Source organism: Argiope bruennichi, chromosome 2, assembly GCF_947563725.1.
Source record: "Argiope bruennichi chromosome 2, qqArgBrue1.1, whole genome shotgun sequence".
NCBI classification, from domain to species: Eukaryota; Metazoa; Arthropoda; class Arachnida; order Araneae; family Araneidae; genus Argiope; species Argiope bruennichi.
This window is the reverse complement of record NC_079152.1, coordinates 89,798,532-89,823,817: the sequence shown is the minus strand read 5'-3', so window position 1 is coordinate 89,823,817 and position 25,286 is coordinate 89,798,532. Positions and strand designations below refer to the sequence as shown.

Sequence of the window (25,286 nt, the reverse complement as noted above, 5' to 3'; positions counted from 1 at the left end):
GATGTCCATCTAAGCGGCAGGTTTTTATAAATGGAATATAGTTTGAATCGGTTGTTCTTGAAATATGAGGGATCAAGTTAGAAATTCGGTATTAGAGATTTGCTGTTTAATGAACTAGTTCCATAAATGATACGCAGTTCATACTGGTTTGATACACATAATATCTGTTGGAATTATTTGATGTCCTGCTGATGAGGTGTGAAAGTTTGTGTAGAGATCTGTCTTCTCAAGCGACATCTGGACACGTTTCAAAAATACAGTATACATCCCAAAATATTTTATGTGTTGTTTTCAATTTAGATTTTAGAATAACTTAGTTAAAATTTAATTTTCAAACACAAAGCTCTAACTGCAGAAATTATAACAATTATAACATAAAGAAATTGATATTTACACTTGTTTCCAAGCCGAGTTTTGTGCTAAATATCATTAATATGAATGAATTGAAAAAATGGCAATATTATACATAATTCTTCATTAGGTATTAGGAGAACGTAATAGATGATTATCTAATATAATTAAGCTTAACTTCTCTGTATGCGCCACGAATGATCGTAATTTTAAGCTATAATTATGCCTGCCATAGGTGTTATAGTTCGATATGAAAATTATGTGTACTCTATAAGCATTTTAGATAATCTATTGCCTTTGAGTTAAATTAAAGCTAATGCATTTCTTAAAACAAAAAGTAGCATCTAATTAGATGTTAAAGAAAATAAGGCGAAGAAAAAGTTGTTAAAGTAACACGATAATACAGCTGTGCCACTTTGTGCTGTAATCGGAATTAAATTACACAGCTCGATTGATCTCAAACAATGAATTGTTACGTAGCTTTTCTGATTTTACTGACCACTTACAACGCACCGCTTTCGCCGCCTTTGTTCTAAGTGAGAAATTATCATCTTAGTGGTCAACAGCTCTAGAGTTTATTAAATAAACTTTCCAGAAAAAGTGGCCATAAAAGGCTGCAGAATAACAGGCAGTAAAATTTATTTTTCTACTGACCCTGAAAAGGGAGGAAATAGTCAGGCAGTCACCAATTTCCTCCTCGGTTTAACTGTCATTGTATCGCCATCCAATTCATCAAGGTATCCTTACGGAGAAAGGAAACCACTTTCTGGGAACACAGTTTAACAGGCGTGACGACTTGATTTGTATTCAGGTGCTAAATGTTTGGCGAGATAAAAGCTAACCGTGTACGCGTTTATTATTGAAATGCAAAGACTTCATTGTTTTGAAAGTGGCATAAATTTTTACCGCCAAGACAGTTAGAGTTGGTTTTTATTCGTGAATGCGTAGCGCCAAACTGGCGAAAGTATTTCAGTTGCTGTGATAGATAGTTCGTGAAGTTGTGTTTTACGCTAGATGATAAAATATTAGCGCTGTGTTTCGGATTTTTGTTTCCTTCAGTCACGTTTTTTAGCAGCATGGGAATATATCGGTAACTTAAACATGGCAGCAGGGAGTAAGTTTTTCTTTCTTTTTTTCATGCATTATTTATTTTGTATTAATAATGTAGGAGTTGGTATAAAAATTTCTCTCCATTGACCCATTTCAAGTTTGTTGATTAGATTTATTTCCTATAGATCAATACAGTCAAAAAGGTACTAAATAAATAAATATATTTGTTTCTATAATTAATCACTGACGGTAGGGCTTTTAAGATGTGTGCATTTAGAACTTTTTCATATTGTATGTTTTTTAGTGTTATGGTTAAACTGCAACAAGAAAATAAGAAATTTATATAATTTATTTATAAGAAAATAAAGGATTTTCTTACATATTAGTTCTTTTTTAAATTAAATTACTGGCTTTTTAGCAATTAAATTGATTTGATTGAATTGGATTGTTAGTGAACCGATTTTTAAAAATTATTTATTATATTGATGTTTTTTCTTCCAAGAAAGTAATAAAAATTTCATAATGGTGGAAGAAATGACAGGGAAATGCGAGAACCTTCATTTTACTTCAATGAATACTTTAATACTGAGTTTTATTACAGGTATTGAAAAAGAGTGTTTCATTGATATGATTAGCTCTCAATAAGAATTTTTCACCAATAATTTCACAATTACTTAAATCTTGATATTTTTTTCATAAATGTGAGTCCCATGTTTGATTATTTTATTATCTTCATAGTGAAATATTGTTAAAAAAATAGCTCTATTTAAAGCAATTTTATGTTCCATATTTCGATTCATTGAATGAAAATTAATATTTCATTTCAACTGATATTAAATTTGATTGAAATTCATTCACTATTATATCAGGATTTTTAAAAATAAAGAATCTGGTTCCATATGAATCGAAGTTCAAGAGCTTGAAAGTTTTGTTAGTTTTTCATCAGATTGTTAAATAATGGTAATAATAAAAAAATATTCTGATTTAAAATATTTCTTTTAAATTTACAAATAATGAAATCAAAATCAATAAAATTTCATTTTCAATGTGTTTTTTTTTTCGTTTATACTTATGTTTGTTTGCTAGTGTGATGCGATGAGATAATTTTTTTTTCATAGATGAGTCGCGTAATGTTTTTCCAATCAGAATTTTATTAGAGTGAAAAGCCTGTTTTCAAAATCTCTCATTTACCCTGACATCGTTATTTTTACTTTTGGAATAATATATAAGGCTATGATATGAACACATTTTTCATCCGTATTTTCTGTTAACTTTATAACGTTAAATTAACTTTATAAAGTTAACATTACATTAAACTTTAAATTGAGTTAAAAATTAACCAGGATATTAGTGTGCCAATTTTCTGATATTTTTAAATTTGTAACTATTTAAGAATTCTATGCATTTGTAATGTAATTTTTAATGAGGATATATCACACGGTGATTCTTAAACGGGATTTAAAGAAATTTTTTATACTTTTGCTTTGATATTTCTAAACGCGTTGAAATGTCTTAAATTTAAGAAGAATGCTTTTAAATAACCCTGCCTCTTTTTAACAAAACAGAATAAACTTCTCGTGAAATTAAAGTTAAATATATTTTATAACAACTCATTTCCTTGATGATGAAACAAAGACCTTCATTTAAAGCTTCGAACTCACAAAAGTTTGTTTCAATGAAAAAATTAATTTTTTAACTTTAGAATTTAATTTGAATTTAGTATGCATCATTGTTCAGAAATTGACATCTTCCTGATTATTTCCTGAAGTTGTAATGAATCAGCAATACTTTTTATGTAGATTTCTATTAGGTATACTATTTATTGCATGGCCCTCATGTCACGATTTTGTGAAAATTTCTGTGCATCATTTCTTATCATGATTCGTAGAACACTAAACAATGCTCTTGTTATCTTGTGAATATCATAGCAAATTGTTTTGATAGAATTCGAATCTATGAATGATATCTATAGGGAGGGTGAAAATCTCTGCCGAGTCAGTACATGAGCATCCAACTCAAGAGGATTGAAAACTGTGAAGGAGGCTGAAATTCTAATTTCCTTACAACTCCCCAATAAATGGAAATAATTTAAAATATGCGAATTGTGGTCTTAACATGATGAATAACTTTTGTACGGAAACTTTTTCGATAGCTGTAATTACGTAAGAGTTATGGATTAAAAAATGATTTCTTATGGACTCTTTTTAATTTTTGCATGTGAAACATGTGAAAAACATTCCTCAGTTGCATTTTTAAAAACTTTTTTCATTTTCACAGGCTCCAATGCCTATGAAATTAGAGGAGAAAATTGCTGAATGGATTTTTTTTATTTACATATCTTTGGACAAATAGAATTTATTCGTTCTCTGGCTAGCCGGTAGCGAATTTTTTTTAGGGCTTCCATTTTTTTTTCTTCAGCAAATATGCTTGGCTCAAAATACTGAAGTAAAGAAGGACCAAACACAATGTATTTATCCCCAATTTCGTGAAATATTTGTATGATGAGGTCTGAAAAGGATCCTTATTAATGCATGTAAATATCTGTTAATATATGCACAATATATCCTTAAAAATAATCTTTAGTTGGATCACTATTTATTTAAAAAATGATCACATGTATGTATGCATTTTGCATAGAATAAGAATTTTGAATTTCGTGCAGTATTTCTAGCTGCATTAAAACATTCTGCAAATCTGGTGAGCACAAAATTAGGTTGATAGCAAGGACGAAACTACGTTAAACAATGCTAGAATCCAGGACTTTGCAGGATAATTGATGAATCAGCGCTGGACAGAAGTTCGATGATGCATTTTTCTGTTTTTTCTATTGCTGTCTGTGACTTTAAAAATGGTTATTTTGCGGAAATTTAACTATAATAACGCAAATGTATGAAACAGTTCAAATTTAATTGTAATAACACAAAGATGAAAAGTTTAAATTTTATTTTAAAGCGAATTGGGTTGTTCTTTGTAATGGAAATTGTCAAAATTTGAATTTCAACTAAAGAAGGTATTTTTTCTAGTAAAAGTTATGTCTGATGTGAAATATAAATTATATAGTAAGAATATAATGCTTTCACTATGAAACAGAATAAAAATTTATTTTTTTAGAGTTTGTTTTCTGCATTGATAATCGAAATCGTATTTTGATAATCTGCAAGTTCATCCGCACAAATCTATTCGCCCATAAGAAAGAATTACCAACGAAATCACCTAAAAAAAATAGCATGAAATATGATTTAAAAAGGGCATTAAATTTATCATTTTTGTATTTAAAATAAAAATTTAAAAATATTTTATCTTGATCATCTGAAAAGTGCACAATACTTTTCATTAGAATAGAAATGAATTAAAATAAATTTTATAGACATTTTGCTTATAAATATTTTAGAATAAAATTTCTTATCAATAAATTACAGTGAAAGGAATCTTATTTACGCGTTTGAAGAAAAGAATTAATAATTTTGAAGGGGGAAATACTACTTTTTTTTTTTATCAAGGATCCTGTTAGAAGCATTTTTAAAAGTTAATTTATGAGCTTCCTTCTTTTCAAATCTATACATAGCTGCGGATTTATGCATTTCGTGGTCCCAGGGAATGTACCTTATCAGGTCCCACTGTTAGTAAAATAGTCAATTTAGTTTCACATTTCATTGCACTTTTAATGAAACCAACAACAATTTGTTAACGATGTATTTTTGGTTAAGTTTTATTTCATTAACTTTGAGAAATTAAAGGCCTATATTTACTATATCTTAAGATTGTACAGCATTCAGTTTGTACAAAATATTTTTGGTATAAAATATTTGTGCAAAAAAGTTCGATATTTATAAAAATGTATTAACTTAATAAACCTAATGAATCTTAGTTAGCTTGATCAATTATATTTTATAAAGTGTTAATACATTCTTGATATTTTTTAATTAATAGAATTTATAAATTTAACAAATTTATTTATTTGACAACCAGGAAAATGAAGTTTTTAATCGATTTGTGGTTCCTTCTCAGGCCATTGGCCTTAGACAGAAGTCTAGTCTGCACAGTCAGAAATTTGCCAACGTCTATACATATTACATATTTCCAAAATCCTGTAAAATATCACTTACATTTTGATACTAAAATATAAAATGTCTAATTCTCTTCAAACAAAAACCATTCCTATTCAGAACGAGTGTTCCTTCGACTTTCTTATATACAGTGTCACCTATCTAAAACACGATCTGTCCTTTGAAGCTGTGTTCAGTGACAGATGTACAATTCAGGGACAGAATGATCGATCTATATTGGATATTTTGCTTGCCGACGAAACGCAAACATGGTTTCTCCTTTGCAGTGGCGAGTTTTTATTCTCGCCACTTATATTCAAATTTATCTCGGGATGTAGAAAATGAACTCATTGGAAAATTATCAACTGTTCGGTGGTCTTATCCGCAAATGGTAGCTAACAATGAAGATTTCATAGATTCCATTCCGATGTCCCAGAAAATATTCCATCTTGCGAGGAAAGGTTCGTTGCGATGCCAAAGGTGAGAGGTTCGACTATTTATTGAAATATCGAACTGTTTTGAGTTTATTTATTTTGTGCTTTATGAAAGCAAGTTTTTCCCACTTTTGCTCTTGTATATGATATATACAAGAGAAAAAATTGTAATTGATAAAAAATTAGAACTTTAGATTTCGACGAATCTCCACGCTTCAATTTTTTTTGTCCAAAAAAACATATTTTTTTATAATTATATCTGTTTGTTCAAAACTCTCTGAAAGAGACGTATAAAATTTGGTAGGTGCACAATATGCTACGTTTGTAGACTTCTAGATTTTCAAAGGAATCCTTTGCAACAAAGTGTGCTTGTTCGGCTGTTCGAATGTAAGTGAATTCTATAACTACAAAACGCAAGGAGCTAGTTTAATAAAATTTGATGCACAGATTTAGCATCTAAAATGCTTATATTAATCAAATTTTAAATCTAATCTGTCAAACGATTAACCATCTATCGGTCTGTATTTTTCATGAATGTAAGCGCAATAATTCCCAAATCCCTTAACTTAAATAAATGAAATTTTCTACGTAATCCTGAGACTGCAATAGTATTTTTATGTCAAATTCTGGTTTAAATCTGTCGGGAAAAAGGTGTCTAAAATATATATTCGAGCTTCGTTTATTTGTGTATTAACCACAGACCTGGAATAAATCCACACATATCATTCGATAGATTCGATAAAAATGCAAGCTTCATACCAAAGATCTGTTATTTCATAACTGTTGGTAATTTTATTCGCGATCTTACCCAAGGTCCCAAAATTTTATGTGTTGGAAGAAGTGGAATAAAATATTTATTAGAAAATAGAGGAAATTCGAGGAGATTTATTAGAAAATTTGAGGAGGCAAATCCCATTGATTTCAAATAGACAATTCAGCTTTTTATAACAATGAAGAGAATTGAGAAAGTAGTTTGGATGGTTTTCTGTCGATCGATTGATCCCAAAATTTATTCAAATGTATGTTTTTATTAACATTTATTCAAATGTATGTTTTTATTACATTGTATTAAATTTTTATTAATGAATTTTTTAAAAAATTATTGTGTTTCCATGCTCATGAATTAATCAGGATCTATTTGCTGACGGATTTAATCCAAAGCCGGTGTCCTTGCATAGGGGTAGCACATCTTCCCCGTGATCTGGGCGTCCCGGGTTCGAATCCCGGTTCGGGCAGGGTTGTTCTTCATCTGTGTTCTATCTGTGAGGTGTGTGAATGTGCCCCCCTGTAAAAAGGGGTTGTGCAAGCGAATGTGTGAGTTTCATCTTCATATGAGCTAGTAGTCAGACTTCTGCCCTCGGGTGCTCAGGGGTCTTTACCCTCAGAAGCTACTGCACCACCTTTCCATTGTAATGCAGACACATCATCATCATCATTTAATCCAAAATTTGACATAGATGTGTAATTTCAGTCGTTTTGAGTTTTCAGCTTCACATACACACAAATAGATAGACGACAATATAGATAGACAATTAGCACGTCTGCTATTTTTTTTTTTTAAATCGGAATTTGTCAAAAATATGGTTTAGATCTCACAATTTTGCTACAAAAAAAATGACAATTTCACCCAACCTTTCATTCATTTTTTCATTTGTTGTTTTCAGAAATTAAACGACATAAAGAAAAACACAGATGATTTCAAAAATTATTTTCTTCAGAGTCGGAGGAGATAAAAAAAAAAAAGGAAAGAACATTTTAACATAAATTTTTTTCACTTTTACTAGAGTCACTTTTACTTAAAAGTCGCAAATGTTAAAGCAAGTAAAATCAGTTGAAGAGCTCAAAGTATTTATATTATTTAAACTTTTATTGCGTAAAATGTTTTTCCCATGACAGCTTGGATAGTTCTTCCTGAACATTCGACAATACCAGGAAGCTTAACTGAAGTTCAATTATGGACTAGGCACCTGTCAAATCAGTCTACCAGGAAAAGGAGCTGATTAGTTTTGACGTTTAAAGTAATGAAATGAAAAATAATTGCATTTAAATTCGTCACACCTGCGATTAGGTCATATATTATGCAACATGGTGGCAAAGTGTTGAAATACAGAAACACTGGAAATAAGGTTATTCTATTAAACTGTAACTATTTAATAATTTTTAAATTCGTTTTCAATTTCCCTACCTTTTTACTAAAATTAAAAAATAATTGTTATGTAACTGCGTGTATTCTTGAGAAATCGAATTAGATCTTTAAAGTTCAATAAAATTGTATGTCTAATCAATTCATATATCATCGATCATGCGAAATATGTTATAGTTATTAGTCTCTTCTGTTACGACTCCTTTATCTTTCCTTTTCCTTCCTGGCGTCTTGTTTATTTTTCGTTGACGAGAAACTAAAAATATAATTTTTTACTCACTTTTAAATAAAATCACGAAAATAAAAACTTCCTCCTTTTCGTTACAAATGTCAGACTTATGCTATCCTCGCAGAATTAAGTTATTAAATTTCATATTTATTTGAAAATTCATATTTTATATATGTTAGAAGTGATATTTCTCGTTCGAAGTGAATGAAAATTATATTGCGAGTTCTTTTTATTTTTATTATGATATTGCGATTCTTTTTATTTTTTGGAAGCGAAAAATGGGATCCTGAGTTTTATGTTTTCATTTTCTCGAATGAAAAGTATAAAGTTTTGTTATCAAAAAATTCGAACTCGAGGTTTTAACGAATCTCCAAGCTTTAGACCTGTTGTTTGAGTTCGAAAAACACATCTTTTGAAAATCCGTCTATCCGTCTCTGACAAAGGTAATTCAATAACCTTTTGAGTTAGATAGATGAAATTTGGTATATGGTCTTTGCACCAAATTTGTAGATTTCTATAAAATTTTAAGCAAAATCCATTCAGAGGAAGTTGTTGAATATAAATTAACACGAAAACTACAAAATGAAAAGAGCTAGATGTATAAAATTTGGTACAGAGATTAAACATCTATATTATAGATATCTAGAAAACTTTGAGCCAAATCTAACAAAGGATTTGCCGTCTGTTGGTCTGTACTTTTAGAATCACGTAAGCGCGTTAACTCATACTATGACTTAAATATATCAAATTTAGTATGTAATTTTGTTGGCTATAAGTGTAGTTCTGTTTGAAATTTTGTTTTTAATCGTTTGGATAAAAAGCGTTTAAGGCACTTATTCGTTTTTCGGATAGTATTTACCGTACACCAGGAATTTATCGCCAAAACTCTCGCCAAGGATCACACGATAGAACTGCTAACTTCATGCCAAAGTTTAATATTTTGTAATTATTGTACGTCGATGTCAGGCATAACGTTATCTGGGATAACATTTATTATAGAGTATGCGATAAAGTTTTGGGGAAATCAATCCCGCTGGTATAAATTTTGGTAAATTCGCCTGGTATAAATTAATAAATTTATAAATAAATTGTTACTGGCATAAATTAAAATCCCACTCCCATAAAAGTATAAATTTTGTATTTTTGCTGTGTATCTGTATATAATACAAAGTAAACCTATAGATACATAGCAAACATCTCTTGATAGTTTACATATATATTCGTTTTTTTTATTTATAATGCAAGCTATATTTCTTAGAACACGCAGATATTTTTTATTAATAAAATAATAAGAATAAATAAATTCCTGAAATATGAAAGGCAACTTGTAACCCATCTCTTTTTATTACTTTTGCAAAATATGCATTTGATTTCGAGGTTTTCTAAAAAAACTGATTTTTTTTTTAAAAACTTAAGATAATTAACAAAATAAAAGAGAAAGATCCTAGTATAATTTTAATCTGTAAGGTTTTGCACCCATATCTTATGACACAAAAAAGCATTTCATATTTGATTTTCTTTGAATTGTTTTGGTAATTTTTCAAGCAAAACAGAAGTGTGCGATATCATGAAAATTCTAAAACATATTTTATAATCTATTGTTTTGTGAACCTCTAAAGTTTACATTCTTATTGGTTCACTCACCTTAATGATTTAAAATGTCTGATATAAAATATTGGTATGTTGTGTAAAAAAAGACATTTTTTGTCTTCGGCACTCTAGTATAGTTGCACGATAAAACGCATTTTCTGTATAGTATAGTCTGGTTATCTGATTAGATTCAAAATTATTTTTAGATCACGTGCGAAATTTTATTTAATCAACGTCTAATTTTTTTGAATTTTCGTGTTCACAGACACGCAGACAGATTGCCTACATTTTATGGATTTACTCGAAAATTAAATACAAACCTATAAATTTGATGTAAAGATAACGTACAGAAATTCTTGTTAATTAGTTGCATTTTTGCAATATTATTGCTTTCGCATGTGCACGGAGAGAAAAATCGACAGATTGTAACCTTGCGACCTACTTGGTCCAGCATCTGATATATATATCTACCATTCTATTTTGAAACCATTCGCCAAATTTAATACCAGTAGCTTATTGTATTCAAAAACACGTAGTACCAAATTGAATACAAGTAGCTTATTGTATTTAAAATTATTTAATTATTTTGATAATTACATAGGATTATCATTATAAACTAAAGTCCTTCATAGACATTGGCGGACAATAACTACGAAATATTAACTTTTGACGTGAATTTAGCGTTTTTAACGAATCAATCGGTCATCCTTGGCAAATTTGTTGGCAATCAATCCCTATCATGGGGTCAAAGGTATGGTTTCCAAAAATTTGGGTTTCAAATTTGATACAAAAATTATGTTTGGTTGGTATTTCGGTTTAAACGCGCTGTTCTCAATCGATTGAAACAAAATTCAACATAAAACTACACTAGTTACAAAATCATGTACCAAATTTAATATATTTAAGTCATATCATCTTTGAGGAATCCCGTTTACATGTGTCTGAAAGTACAGACCGACAGACTGACGACCCCTTCCTTGCTGGATTTCGCTCAAAATTTGATGTCTATAGTGAAGATGTTAAATCTGTGTACCGCATTTTACCTATATAGCTCTCTTCATTTTATAATTATTAAGCTAACTTATATTCGAAAAGCCAGGCAGACAGACTTCCTCTGAACGGATTTTGCTCACAATTTGACAGAAATCTACAAATTTGGTATAAAAAGCCTGCATATCAAATTTCATCCGTGTAACTTCAAGTGTTTTTGAATTATCTTTGTCACAGATAAATGGAAATTTTCTAAAAATGTGTTTTTCCAACTCATGGGGGTCTAAAACGTGGAATTCATCAAAATCTCGAGTTATAATTTTGTGACGCTAACTATAATTTCTCTATACTACGTATACACCAAAGTAAAAATTCAATGAGAGGATTCAGTAAGCATCCTAAATGTTTTATAGATGCATACTTAAATCTAATCGTTCATACATACACGGAACAGAAGCAGTCATTTGATAATTAGATAACGGAGAAAATTAATTAAAATATCTAGCCACTCTGACGGACACACAGAATGCTCTTTGATAACTAATCATTCAAAATTTCTCGGAGATAAACACGTTTAGTGTAAAAATCATACGCTATATTTTCAATAGTTTAGCTTATTTTGTCTTTGAAAATTCCAAATCCATTTGAAGAATTCCAAAAGAGTTTTTTTTATTGCTAGTGGCATTTTTAAAATAATAATCTGAACATTTTTTTTGTGTGGAGATTTATTTGTGTGATTGCTGTATTCTTTTTTATTTATTTATTTTTTTTTTTTTTATGAATTTTATATCCTTTCTTCCACGTGCACGGAAAGGCGCAGATAAATTGAATTATTTTGTTAAGTTTGAACTGAATATCCTCATAAATGAATAGTAGCATTCTAAAAGAATTTGCTATAAGATACTCATGCGTTTTGGCTATTATCCTTTTTATGGCGAGATTTTTTTGTCCGAACGAAAATCCTTAACGTTATGAAATAAACCTTGAATTTATTACTTCCAGTCTTTTCGCCTATATGATGCAATAAATAACCTTTTATATTTCATGGTGGCGTATTTATGATGGTTTGACTGTGATTGAGTGTTATTCGTATGAAGTTTGATGGTTCGTTGCTTTTCAATGTGTACCAAGCAGAAAATGGGCAACACCTATTAATATATATAGGTTTCTCTAAGATTTACTGAGGAATATGAAAACATTGATAGAAAGGCGCTCATGATATAATTTATAATGTGTTATATAACTTAATATTAATAATATATAATAATTTAATAGTTTATGATATAATTTAATATTAAAGAATTATTATTAATTAGTATTAATATTTAGTAGAATCAATATTAATATTTTTTTAAATAAAAATAAAAACAGATTTTAATAACTTTTTTAATTTACTTAAAATATTTAAAATTAACTGAAACAGTTTCTTAAAAATTTGTTAAAAAAATAAATTGACATAAAAGAAACTCATAAATGAGCTTTTTTGAAAGATTTATTTTTCCAAATTTAATACTATTTCGTAGTAAAATCTACAATATCGTTTGAGAAAACCACAAAAAGCGAAAAAGTATAAATTATTGAGGAACGTGACAGCGGATTCAGCGCCCCAATTTACGCTGTGAACACAATTCTTTCAGCTTAAGGTGGAGGTTTCACAATTTTTGCTTGTTTTTGACGTTAATATTTTTGCTGAATTTGAATCTGCGCAATTTCTAAAAAAACAATAAGGAAAGTTATAATTATTTCTAGACATACTATTTTGAATATCTTAGCGTATTTCCTAACTACTTTTATTTTTAAATTCTACTTTCCTTTTTAATACATGAAATAGAAATTGAAGCAACTTAAGGTATACATCATAACTCTTTATAACACTCGGTAATAGATTTGATTTCCTGAAATTCAATATTTGAATCAGCATTTTTGAGTTTTTTTCCGAACGATTATGTTTGCCAATTTTTAGTCAATCCCTTAAACTGCTAATTTATTTAATCTCTTATTTAAATACATTTATTTTAAGTATTTAATATAATTTATTTTTATACTTGAGCGGAAAGGACACCTGCGATGCTTAAAAAATTTCCAAGTCAATTTTTTTGTTTTAAAATTAATTTCTACTTTTAATTAAATACAGATTTAAATATTTAAAATTTCATTATTCGGTGCTCACACATGATTTTAAAAGAAAGAGTTAACATTAAAAGAAGTAGGGTATCGACTTCTATTAACTTTATAATACAAGTGTGTCATTGCATTTGAAGACTCGATTTACTGCAAACTGAACTTCAAATTTTCATTCTTTCAACAACCAACAATTAATTTTATGGTTTTATTGCTGAAATTGCAGATGTTATCAAATTTCGTGCCATATCCCACAATGAGTTAAATTCTCGTCCATATGCACATTTGATACCATAACACAAAAGAGCAACAATCGAGATAGATGATTATTAGTACATTTTTGCTCTTCGAACTGCTGATCTGTCTCAAATTTTGAATCCAATCAATCATCGTGAAGTAATCCAATTTACATACTTGGTGTCCATCACTATTGTACAAAACTAAAGATAAAATCTATAATGTTAACGCTTCTTTGCATGATGATGGGAATTTCCATCATAACATTTAGAGAACAAAAAATTCTACTCAAAATAAGTGTACTGTGAATTGGTTGTTGCTGGCAACTTTCTTCACGACTATTGCGTAATAAGGAAAGTAACTATAAAAAAAATCGAATGTCGCAATCATTACAGCGGGTTAGATTTTGTCATTCCGCTGTTTGTTGCGGTTGAAAGAAACGTGCGTTTTCTTTGATATTTTTTTTATAGCTAATTTGAGATTTTTGCTAATAAAAGTGATAATGAGTGGAGAAATTTAGAAGTGAGGGACATTGAAGATTTTATACTGAGCTTAATATGTAAATTTGCATGATATTTCCACCATACTATTTTTTAATTATTTTATTATATATTTATACTAGGATTTTTTTAAAGCATTTTTTTACTTTAATCTAGAACATGAATTATATCGCCCTGATTTATTTCACAAAAGAAAAAGAAATCATGAAAAGAAAGGGTACGCACATATAGGAGAAATTCGAATAGAAAATTTCCAACTGATTAAAAAAAAATCAGTCCTTCTGAAGTGTCTTAAAGTATTAAATTATCAGAAATTATGAAATATATCATAATTTGTTATCATTATTTTTATGGCAGGCTGTTTGTACTGTTTATTTGGAGGTTGGAAAAGTTTGCAGATGAATGGAGGAGCATTATTGCAGATTTTAATTTCCGGAATTGTTTATGTTTTGAAATATTATGTGTTTTTCCTTGTAGATGATATTTCGAAAATCTTATTATAATTATTTTTCATAAGGACGCAAGCTATCATTTCCAGAAACATTATTATCTTTATAGTAGCATTGGTAACGGTAGAAATTCACTAACTGAATTTTGATTATGTTATGTATCATGCTAGATTTTCCTTAATTACGATTAAACTTCCGTAAAAGATATTGCATTTGAATTTGAGCTTGATATTTAAAAATAAACTTTTTCGAAGTATTATTAATAATTTTTAGGCATTTACAGTCTTTTTTTATTAAATAAAATACATTTTAAGCGTTTTAAAAAAATAATAATTAAACGCTTTATTTCTTTAAAACCTGATTATTGTGATATTTTTACCAAGTTACAAAATGTTCTTATTTAATTTTTAAAAAAGATCCTATTTCTGTTTAATTTTTATCTATGGGTATATTTTTTTACGTACTTCTTATCATAGCATTACTGGAGTTGTGAAAAGTTTTTTTGAAAATCGGCTGTTTTTCTCTCTTTAAAATCCTGTACCCCATGGGTTTAAATAATTGGTGCACAATTAATTCAGATTTTTTATCTCTTATATATTTTATTAAATTAAAAGCAAATCCCACTTTGATTATAAAATCAAAGTAGTTTTTATTCAATGAATATAAATGAAATACGGCGTTAGAACTTTGATAATGAATGCTATAAAATCATTCATTTATTCTTCTGTCGAATCATACTATATGAATGAAATTTATTTCTTTGTTGTCATTGATAGAAAATGTCAACTAATGTTGATGATTTCTAGATGCAATATAACACGTTGCAATATGTATTGTGATTATACCCTCCCCCCCTAAACTTAGAAAAGCTATGTCTCCACAAAAAATAGTATCATATTTGTCAGTTAATCATAGAATCCAGAAGGTGAATAATTGCTGCATGCCAGATTATAAAACTGTTATGCTTCAAAAGAATGGGATGGGTTTGGATACTAAATGGATTTAGTGCAATTGTCCCGTGGCTGGAACATTTATCAGTTTGGTGTATTTACAAATTTACAATTATGTACTTGATGTGATTTATCGATAAAACTTTTAATTATAAATTTTCATGTTCTAGATGTTTTTTAATGGTTCAGTATAGTTTTTTTATTTACTTATAAACGTAGACATTTCGTTGATGCAATTGTAAAATTGTGCCCGAATCGTTGATTGAATGATTCCTGAATTTGTTTACCTGGTTCTTTTAAATCCATCCGATTTGCTATCGTATCTTATGGTAACAGCTGGAAAATTTAATTGGAAACAAATACACTTGATGGATCAAATATTTAGATGCATAAAGAGGTGGTTCCTGTGTGAAAGGAACGTGTACGTATTTCAGAAATTTCTTTCCTACCTTAAGAAGAATCCCAACAGTTAGGATAATGAAATAATTTTAATACATTAAACCCCATGTTAGTCATTGGTAACTAACATTGAAATTTTCGTTCGGACTGCATCATTCTTCGATTGTATGTGAATGCTATAGTTACAGTTACTTGCATAGCATCAGAAATAGAGCCGATAGCATTGTGTAGCCATCATAAAATTGACAAAAGCATTCACAAGTCTATTCTTTAGCAAACGTGGCTTGCAATCAACATCATTAATTAATTAATGTGATCAATTAATATAAGGCTTTGCTACAAAAGTTTTAATTTTTTGCAGTAAGTTCGTTAAATTGTCATTTACACAGTATTCATTTATACATCAAAATGTATAGATATAATACCAATAATTCTTAAGAATAATTTGAATCCTTAAATTCCAAATTCTCTTTAAATTGCTAGAATATCTAAACGTTACAAAATAAACATTATACGTTTTATGTTCTAAGATTTCAAATTTATACTTTTCTACTAGCATGAAAACTATGGACCTATATCAGGATCTTTTATATGACAAATATTAACCATTAACTTGAATGGGTTGATTTTTGCAATTTATCACAATGCTATGCAACCCCGGTTGAAATCAAATTCAAGATGTGGTGATCTGGTGATAAGATTCTGGCTTTAGGACTGAAGAATTTCATGTCTAGAAAGGATTTTTATCATACATGATTTGGAAATGATTCACCATATATATGGTCCTTGGAAGCGTTAAAGCTGTCGAGGGTCAAATATCTTGCTGATAATGTGCTTGGTGCTTTGATGTTGTTCGCTTCTTTGTGACAACGAGATTTCATTCTAATATAGTTCTCGTGTTGTTTCAAGATGGGTCACTATTATTATTTAAAAAAAAAACCCTTGACATTCAGACTGTAGAATTCAAATTCAATCCTCCAAAATTCTTCGTATGAGCGAATCGTTTAAAGGTACCAATATGATCCAAAGATTATCATATCCGTTAATAGGAGTTCTGGAAGCGGAAGATATTAGTTCAAGTGTAATTTTTGTCACTGGAACTTTGCCTGGGAATTATCGATATTTATAATACCAAACAGATATTCTGAAGTAAGTATAAAACAGTAAGTTTATCCAACAAGTTGTATCAAATCAACATAAGTAGCTACTTTTAGATTCCTTATAATTGAATAGCATTTGATTGCTGTTTCTCTTTTCATTTCGTCATTTATTTTGCTGTTAATTTCAAATCGTTTTTCCTTATATATTCAATTATTTAAGGCCTTGACCAGTCTTCGTTTGGCTTTTCGTACTTGAAGGGCAACCTTCATGTATTGGGGTCATATCATTTTCACATAATTTTTTTTATCAGCTGTTGTAACTTGTTACTGATTTTTATTATTTCTTTTTAGTTCTGCACAATTCCACGGGCATTGAAGATGCGTCATTGATCAAAGAAGAAAGTAAGTAAACGTTTGCTTAAAATAATCTTTAATTCCTTTTTGGTTTCAGTTGAGTATTGGACACTTTTAATCTTCCAGGAATAAACACGCTTTGAAAGTGCTTGATCTTTATTTGAATCACAAAACGAATTTTATGTGATATTTGTGAATAGTTGACTGAAATCCTGAAACTGGGGGACATTACTAAGATTTATTTTTTACTTCACTCCTACCGGTTCAGAAACTTCCGCTTATAAACTTTGATATTGCTATAGAAGAAGGATGTGTTAGACAACCCCCCCCCCCCAAATATTTTTAACAAAATGAGGCACTTAGAAAATCTATATTTCATTACAATACTTCAAAATAGATGTATATTTATTATTATATTATCTTTCCTTGTTAAAAATGATTTAATATAAAGACGACAGAAATCTATTAGCAATGACAGATATAAAGGAGAATTCTAAAAAAAACAACTAACATTTTAAAAATTAATCCTAATTAATAATTTTTTTAAAACGAGTTATTTACTTATAAGAAACAAATATCTAGAAAATCTAATTTAAATTAATAAAATTTTTATATACTAGGAGATAAGATTTCAATATCAGGATTTCACTGTTTAAATCCAAATTTTTTTCATTATTATCATTTAGTTTGAAAGAAGAATTTGCTATTAATTATATTTTGTGAAGAAGCGAGAATCTTTATATTATTAAATGAGAAACATTTAGCGTTTTCAATTTTTGTATCGCGTCTTGACACCTATTGAGGAATTAATTTTATAAGTTTAAAAATGCGATATTTTAATACAAACATAATGCACGGACATGTCGGTTTAAGAAGTTAAAATATTTCATGAATCTACATGCATGAATCCGCGAGAGAAAAAGTGAAAAATAACTTGCTCTAAATTCATTTGCTACCAGTGTTTCAGATAATTGATATAAATATCCTAATAATCATACAACGAGGAAGGTCGTTGTTCAGAAAATTAAACCAAAGAAATTAAAAAAAATATTAATCAATGTTGCTGTAAATATTTTGATTTCTCTTTATATAATCTCAATAATTTATATTAATCATTTTTGCGGAAGATAAAAGAAGAAATATTTGAAACATTTAAAAAAAATTAAATATCATGTTTATCTACTTAGCTGTTTCACACGAAATAAAATCTTCTGTAATGAATAATTTTTTATTATTTGAAAGAGGTATACGTATTATGATATTAGTGTATTCCTGAAAGAATATTTGTACTCGTAGACAAATTCGGCTCTGTAAAGACAAACCAAAATCAAATTTCTTTAAATATTTTTTCTTTTTAATCTTTAAGATAAACATCTGTACGCTTCAAGAAATGATGATTTAAATAAGCTCGTTTTAGATAAATTGCAAATTTATATTAAGAAAAACTGCATTACTTGGCGATTCTAGAACATTGTTTTTCTTATATTTTTGCAATTCAAGTAAGGAAATTTTTTTATCGAAACAATTCCAAATATTATATTTTTTTGTTAACTTTAGAATATGGCAAGGAATAAATCAAATGGAAGAAACATTCATGCTTCATTCTTAACTTTTAATTTTAAAAGAAATTGTTAAATGTTGATACTTAACCCTTTGCAGTTGAAAAAATAATTCGATGCATACTTATTTATCTAACACAAAAAATTGTTTATTGCTCTGGAAAATAAATATGCATAATTGTTTTAAGCCGAATTTCTTTGAAAAATTAGTCTACATCTGTTTACCAATCTGTAGACGCCAATAGCGATCAAAATTGAAAAATAAATAAAACGTCAAAATGATGCACCGTCGTGAATGGTGAGTGAGAGGCACCATCCGAGTGCAAAGAGTTAATATTGGGTAACTTAAAACATGTGGAAGATATTTTGCATCACGTCATTCAAATACTGAAAAGAAGAAATAAAATACTTTTTAACTACAATTCTTCAATTTTTTTTTGTTTTTGCCTAAATCAAGTTCCGAAATTAGAATTGTTGAGATGACGGCAATTGCAATGAAGACGATAAAAAATATTTGTCTATGCAAGAATTAAAAGCTTTTCAGAAATATTATTTTTAAAATAGTTAATACTTTTTCGCATACATGTTTTTATCTGTGAAATGAATGAATTCTGAGATGTATTTTTTCCCACATCTGCTTCTGCCATTAAAAGTTTTTGTATTAAATATTATTAAAGTTCCTAAAATTATAATGTTTTTATTCTAACCTTTATGCTATTAAACATGAAAAATATCTTTCATACCTTAAGAAGAATCCAATGGTTAGAAGAATGAAATAATTTTAATACATTAAGCGCCATGTTAGTCACTGGTGGCTAACATTAAAATTCTCATTCGGACTGCATCATTCACCGATGACTGATTTTATACTTTTCGCTCGGGTTACATTTAAGCTCTACTGACAGATAATATAATGCTCGTTCAAGTTGCATTAGCTATTGTTGATTGACGATATAAGTTTAAAAATTTATTTTCTTAATAAATTATAATAAGATCATAAAATAAAACACCTAAATGCATGCAGTCTTATGGCAAATTTACATAGAACTCTGGTTGTCTGCATTTGAGAGAAATCAGATATCGCGGGTTTGACGAAAAAGACATTAAAATAACTTTGGTACTTTATGTATTAAGGAACTTTAATTTCGAGGAACAAACAAGCAAATGCAGATTTTCTCATCCACTGGAAAAATTAGTAGATTAATTGAGTCGATATGTTGCTGTATGATCTATTTAACTTTGTTTTCAAGACAGAACTGGTTTTTTTGATAATATAACTGATATATAACGGAAATTGCTAATTAAACACATTAAACTTGGATATCTTTCGAAAATTCTTAGTAACTATTTATCTGTCAGAAGAGTCAAGCTTAGCTTTTTATGAAAAAAAGATGATTTTATAAATATTGACAAATTTTAAATTAACTGTGATGAATATTTTGCAGGTATTGTGCAGAGTTTCTACATTGAAGGACTGATTGGCATTATTATTTGTGGCTCCGTAGTATTAGCTGTAATATGTGTGCTTTTGTACTATATTGTTCCATGGCAAAAGTCATCGTAGATTGCTGACTTCTTCATCAAAGTTATTATATATTTTTAAGATTTTGACCATTGTTCTTGCATTGTATAGAACGTAGCTTGGTTCAAGTGTAGCCAAATGTAAGATTTTGTTTAGTTTTTTTTACGTTATTTGTAATAAAAATGTAGTTGTTTAAAAAGAAAGTGTTCAGTTTGTTGCTATTGTATATCTTTGTACAGCAAGATCTCTAAAAATCCTTTTGCAAAAGCATATAATAGGAATTATTAATTATAAAAAACCACAATAGAACGTAAATTTAAAAAAATGTGAGAGATGAATTAAAATTACTTTTAAATAGTTGTTTCATAAGAATTAATATGCTTTTTATTTAGTAAATATTTTCAAAGTCAGCATTTTTGTTATTTACATAAAATAGAAAACAACAACAACAACATTAGAGCGTTTTTGATCCCCCGTTGATATATTTGAATAATTAAAATGTTGACTTTTTGAAAAATTTAAACTATGTGAATTTATTCAAAATTAGAAAAAAATTTCATGACTAACAGTATGCATGTACAAAAAAAAAAAAAACTGTGAAAAGAGTTTAAAATACTTCTCAATTAATAAAGAAGATGCTTATTTCCATGTAATCAAATCCACAATTCTTAACCTTTTTTAGACATTTTCTAATGATTCTGGATACTTAATAGTAAATACTTTCAAGGCTGTACAAAAGAAAATCAAACTTCCTTTGTTCTTTTAAATAAAACAACAACAACATTGATTTGAAATATATTTTTCTGATAGAATGATGAAAAATGCAGCTTGCTCTCAAGACGTTGTTTAATAGAATATTGTTGGATAGCAAAACATCGTTAGAACATGCAAACGTTAAAACGTACAAAAATATGTATTGCTCACATCTTTGTCCTCTGCCGTTCACCTTCTAGTGTCCTTTTAAATACTTAGGAAAAGCTTGGTGAAAGAAAGATATGCGACTATCTCCTCTTTTAATATTTTTGTTCATACCTTTAAAGAATTTGAATAGAAAATTGAATTTTTTTACAGATGAAAGCTTATCTTTAAATATTATCATTAAATCTATTCTTCATTAATTTATATTTTTTATATAATTTTTAATTAATCTTTCTTTTTTGTTCTTTTTTGCTTGCTTGTGTTTTTATTATAAATCAGCCTCTTTTTTTTAGATTTTTACCCATTTTTAAAATATATATACTGTATTCTTTATAATCATTTATTTTAATACTTCAGTATTTATTACAGTACAAAATTTGGATTAAATATTAGTTTTAGTATTTGCATTTAATGACACGTGTAATTTTACAATGGATTTAAGCAATTGTTAATTTTTTTAAAATTGAAATATGTAGTATGCATAAACATTTCCTGTAACTTTAATTTCTGCATCATTATTTCTATTTTTATGGGATTTGTTAATTTTCTACGTTATATTTGTTTTATTTTTTGTATCATAGTTATTTTTTAAAATCATCATATTTAATTATTTCAGAAATTTGTTTAGACTTTTTGCAATTATTTTGCAATTATCATTCTTACTTGGAAAAAGTAATATATATTATAGCTTTCTGAATATATTTATGAATTCCGACTCTTTTTTTTTTCTAAATTTATACAATCAATATTTTCTTTATAATATTGGAGAATAATTTCTTAAGCATTTGAAGACTAAGACAAATAAATAATTTAGTTCAAATATCATGTACCATTTTTCACATAAGTTTAAAGGAACAATGCGTGGAAAACCTAAAAAACTGCCTGATAGTCTTCTGAGTAGTTTAAAAGAGCTTATAAGGAGATCATTATTTAAAACTTTCGTACGGCTATTCTAATGAGTACTTTGTAATTTCTCTGTATTTTTGTTTATGGCGTTTACAACATTTACCTCTTTCATCCCTTGTCATGTCTTATGTGAACGCTGAAATGTGACATTTCGGTGAAAAAACGTCTGTGAAACATGAAGCGATGAACCATAGTTTGCCGCCAATATTGCTACGCGGCGGTCCTGTCATTCAAATTTTCTAGTGTGCCTTCACGCGCATCGGATCAGTCAGTTAATGTTATTTAAACAGTATAACCTCATAAAAAATGTGTAATTGTCAAATGCCTCACTTGGCAAATACAAAAATTCATCAACATTAGATAATTGTAAAACAAATTCAACTATTCATAATAAGAAAAATGTCAAACTCTGAAAGCTAGTTCTTAATTACTTCTGTCCATTATGCTGAAATAATAATAATAAAACTTTTCTTTGATGCATTCCAGCAAATATTAATTTCTTCAGCATCAGATTTGTCAGGGTCAATTTCGTTGTTGTAGAAAATAATATAGAAAACTGCACTGACATAAAACTGCTAAGAAGATAAAATCACTTTTATGCACAACTTCACAGAAAGAATTCCAGATTTACAAACAATAACATTCTTTTCTATATAATTCATGCCAAGTGTACCATTTAATTTTAGAACTTGTTGCGTACTGTATAAGTGAAGATGGTTTGTACCAAAACACGGACCAATTAGATATTAGATAACTGGTATTATTCTGTTTATCTTGCGACCTGTGGACTGACTGCATTCTTCCTTTGTTGAGTCGAATATTGATTCGAGACAGGTAATTTCATAGATAGATATCTCACCTTACATTTTGCTGAATATTTTATCAGAGTTTTCGCGCATAATTTATACTTGTCTACGTGCGATCTACATTCTTATGTTTTTATTTCCATTATGGATATATAATTTTCTTCCGTCTATTCCTCTATTAACTATATTCGTAAAAGGCATTTCTACGTTAGCTCGCTAGAAAGTCAAAATTTGCTTTAAATTTTCCTAGCACAAATAAATATTGAGATGGGCCACCATGCTGTGCCAACTGAGGCTACTATGAGATACTACCTGGAATTTATGGATTTCTACCTGTACTGTTTAATTTAGTTATATCAACTTCTAAGGAATGTAAATTTTAGACAAACTGAATAATTTTGAGATGGAGCTCGATGATGACGACAACAATTGTACCTTCCACCGTCTTTCGAATTATCCATTGTACCAACGAGATGACGTAAGACTCTAGAATTCCGTTTTAACGAGCACCAGGATCACATATGCGATAGACATTTGAAGGCCATCTTCCGCTGTATAACGGAGACTGATTTTTATCCCAGTGTCTTTGCATACTATAATTACTTTCGAAGTAACGGAAAAGTATCTATTCAAGCTATTCTATGTTCCATTTTTAAATTCTTTCCTCTATAGAATTTGAATTTTTCACTTCTTGCTTCCCTTCTAGGTCAAGAAACTTACGCAATTTTATTGTAATACCAAAAAATTCCAAAAGTAGAAAAAAAAATCACTGTTTTAATCAAATTCCTAAAAGCCCATATTATATGAACGATTACTCGGACCCGATTTAAAAAAATTATCGTTTAGCTTATTGTCTCCTAACTTTCAGTTAACGAAATGAGTAAAATACGATGCATTTACAACAAAGGATAGAGTTATTATATCTTTTCATTCCCGCTCCATAATGTAAACATCTTATACTAGAAAATAATATTTTATTTTCTCATGCGAACGAGCTTGCAAATATACGCATTAAAACATGCATAGTATTTCATTAAGTAAAAAGGCTTTTATATAAATTTCTTTCAAAATAATAATTATATATCAACTCCTCAGGAATGATATAGATAATTTAAAATACAGATAATTCAAAAACAGAACCAAAGCAGAAGGTGTCCAAGTGCATTTTGGATTTTCGAAAATATTAAAGCTACAGCTTCATGATAAGATAAACTAAATTGGAACAATTCGGTATTGCAAACAGAAATCCTGGCAATTAAAATGGTTATTGAAACTGTTTCTGCTCAGCAAGTCCCTATTAAAATATGGTCTCGTAGGTTTCCCAATTGGTGACTTCCTTAACTTTAAAACGCACTACGGAAAGTCAGAGTCTGTTGTGTCTCATATAGAATATATACCTAGATATATATATCATATATACGTAGGGTGGTTCAAGTCATATGTCGGCATTTGGGCAATGAATGTGCAGACCTATTAATAAAATAGGCCATGATGATAGACGTATTTGGAATCTCAAATTAAGATAGGTGGTTTAAGCTTTTGGTAAGATAATCGAGACAAAAGAGAAACAATAGAAGCATATATGAAATAGGACCCATTTTCAAACTAGGCAATAAATTAAACTAGTAAAGAAATAATGTTCATTTCAGGATGCGGTTCCTTCTCTTAATACCTTCTTCATTTCATAACAAACGATAATTGTTGCTGTAATGAAAAAAGTGATCTAATGCACAAAGTAACAAAATATCCACCAACAGTCTCCTGGTATTTCCAAACCGGTACAATAAAAAATAAACTACAATGGCAAAACACTTTCTTGGGCATTGAAAAAATTACCTCCCAATTACATAAACTTACGAATCGGACCGTACTATATTGGCCTCACTGCTGCGTGGTTGAGAACAGTAATTCCTACAAACTACAAAGAATCAGGGTTTCTAACTAAAGCAGGTGTTGCTGCAATAAAGTGAATAAACAATGTCTATTATTTTGTTGACAATTGCACATAATCCAACGATTATGATATCTATAAAGCAGACAAAAAGAGATGGTATTTAAAATAGAAGTACTTTGCCTCAAATCTGTAGCTGTTTATAACTATATTATGGGAAGTTATTAATCGCTTCTGTCAACGAAAAAAAGGGACCAAATAGGAAAAAAATCTGTAAAATAGTGGCACGGTATTTTTTAAAAATTTCTTTATAGATTTTTGTATTATAAATATTTTATACTACAGCTAATGAACAAAAGTGACAGAAGTTTAGACTAGCTAACATTCCATAGAGCAATAATTCATCAGCTAATAGATAGATAAATTCCCCAAGAAAAAGGAAGACTAGCTATCAAACAAAGAGTCTTGTGGTACCGGATGATGAACGATTAGCGAGTGTCGGCAATCATATACCCGAGTTGGTTTTCAACTGTAGTTGAATTGTAGCAAAAAAGGCCGAAGAAAGATATTCCACTACTTGCGTGCAGAATGTAGGATGTCCTAGTGCATTACAACATGCATCTCATCTTTCCATGAAAAATTATCGCCATTAAATTGTATTTTTTTATAATGGTAAATGGTTTTTTATAATCATAAATATACTTCCTATTCCTAGAATTTAAAAGTATAAAATGCTTCAAA

General features: G+C 28.8%; 1 long non-coding RNA gene across 1 annotated transcript; it reads left to right on the top strand.

The window, feature by feature from the left end:
* Positions 1 to 1,108: 1,108 nt before the first annotated feature.
* Positions 1,109 to 20,227, top strand: LOC129960236 (uncharacterized). The gene is made up of 3 exons (XR_008783562.1): positions 1,109 to 1,465; positions 16,941 to 16,991; positions 19,948 to 20,227. It is a non-coding gene; the product is annotated as an uncharacterized LOC129960236 (long non-coding RNA).
* The last annotated feature ends 5,059 nt before the right edge of the window (positions 20,228 to 25,286 follow it).